At 36.3% G+C, this 1,874-nt stretch overlaps 1 protein-coding gene across 1 annotated transcript in view; it reads left to right on the forward strand.

The window, feature by feature from the left end:
* Positions 1 to 932: 932 nt before the first annotated feature.
* Positions 933 to 1,874, forward strand: part of mavs (mitochondrial antiviral signaling protein) — a 12,279-nt gene continuing 11,337 nt past the window's right edge. The window contains exon 1 of the mRNA XM_014018020.1: positions 933 to 1,038. The gene's annotated coding sequence lies outside the window, so the exon portion shown is untranslated. The remainder of the gene's footprint in view (positions 1,039 to 1,874) is intronic.

A 1,874-nucleotide genomic window follows, 5' to 3' on the forward strand; every position in this document is an offset into this window, starting at 1 on the left:
CAAATGTCACCAGAAACAACCCCCCCCCACACACACACACAAACACACACACATATCTGCAAAGTATGTCATCAGTTCTTACGCAGGCTGCAGCTTTTATACGTTTTTATTTGTTTATTTAAAGTAAACCTGGGTAGATCCATGCCATGGCATAATAATTTAGTRTCAGCAAGTAAATGGCGCCATCTTCTGGTTACAAACTTTTTAAATTTTTAATTTGGACTTTGTTCCTCAAATGCTTGTAAAAACATTTGTTGTTGTTTACACTTGCAGCTGGCAAGACTAACTCATTCCTAACACATACCCCAGTTACTAACTGATTTGTTCAGATCAGTTTTTAAAACTTCAGGATTAAGAAAATTATTCTCAGCTACAACCACATGAAATTGTGTCTCAATATCTAATAAACTGAAAGGCCTTTATCTGTGGGATTATTTAGCTGTGGCAGCCATCTTGAATGGCTCTACCAGGTAACCAGAGGTAGATGTACATATAATGATTACTTTCTGAGAATTTCAATCAAATCCATCCATTGGTTCATGAGATATTTTGCTAACAGGCACATAAACTGACATGGTCAAAAACATTGTCCTTTCACTTTTGGCAGCAGGTAGTACACAAGATATGAATGTTTTGCAAAATTATGCTGAAATCCGCACATCAAAAAAATGTTATTTGGTAAAGCATTTTGGGTTATTCTAATATATACAGTATGAATATCAAAATTATGTAAATAATTAATTTGTAAAACAAAATAAATAAATAAATAAATAAATAAATGTTTTTTCTATCACTTTCTGTTTTAATCCTCGTGATAGAATAAAATTCATGATTGAAACCAAATGCCACAATCATCCCGCCTCCCGTTCCTTATTGGACCAYGTTTTGATTGACGTTTCGCTTGTCCAGTAGTATTAGGGAGTGTGAAAACCGTTGCGCAGGCAGAYGTGAGGAGAAGAAGAGCACGGGTGGGTTCAGAATAGTAGCACCAACATTTTTTGGGACAGTGTTAAACAACGAAGGTACTTAAAAAGAAAGGTGAGTGCTAGAATGTTTGCTCATTGCTGTTTAATCACAAATGTAAAGTGTTTGACTTAGCTGAGATTGCTTTGAGTTTTCTACATTTTACTTCCTGGTTGAAATAATTAGTAACACGACCTTTAAATGCTACAGCTAACATAGCCTCCACGTCTTTWATCAGGTCATAATTCTGTCATGTTAAAAGGCTAGTCAGCTGTGGCTGTTTGTGTTGTGTGTTTTAATTTTTATTAACTCTTTGCAAGCTTTTGACTTGAGCTACAATTGTGAACTGTGTAAATTAATAAACTGAACAAAGCTGTTTTAAAGCATGCTTGTTTCCCCCTGCAACCTTAGTAATTTTAGCAACAAGAAAAAAGAAAAAAAAACATAGCACTTTAACTAAGACCTATTTTATTAACTTACAAAAGGTTTTTTGTATGTTTTCCATATGTTTAGTGTGCTTTTTGCTGTTATAAATCATTTTCCTTTGAGTTTGTTGAGGCTGAAACAGCRCTTGGAGCTGTATTTGTGTATTTGTGAGGTTGGACTAAAGCAGATCTGGTCTTAATGAAATCTGACCCAGAAGATCAGACCTGGCAGTGACCGAGCCGTGTCCTGCCAGTGTAGTAGAGGTCACTGGTTTGCTCAGACACACACMGTTTGTCCTTGTTGTGTCAAGGTGAATTATTCCTCCCTTCCTGACAGAGTCTCTATTGTTAATCTGCAATCACTCATCACTGTACACTAAAATGTTTTACTCAGGTCCCACACGCCATGTTACTTTATAGACCTGAATAACCTGTTGTGTGTGTGTGTGTGTGTGTGTGTGTGTGTGTGTGTGTGTGTGTGTGTGT

Source organism: Austrofundulus limnaeus, unplaced genomic scaffold (assembly GCF_001266775.1).
Source record: "Austrofundulus limnaeus strain Quisiro unplaced genomic scaffold, Austrofundulus_limnaeus-1.0 Scaffold181, whole genome shotgun sequence".
Lineage (NCBI taxonomy): Eukaryota > Metazoa > Chordata > Actinopteri > Cyprinodontiformes > Rivulidae > Austrofundulus > Austrofundulus limnaeus.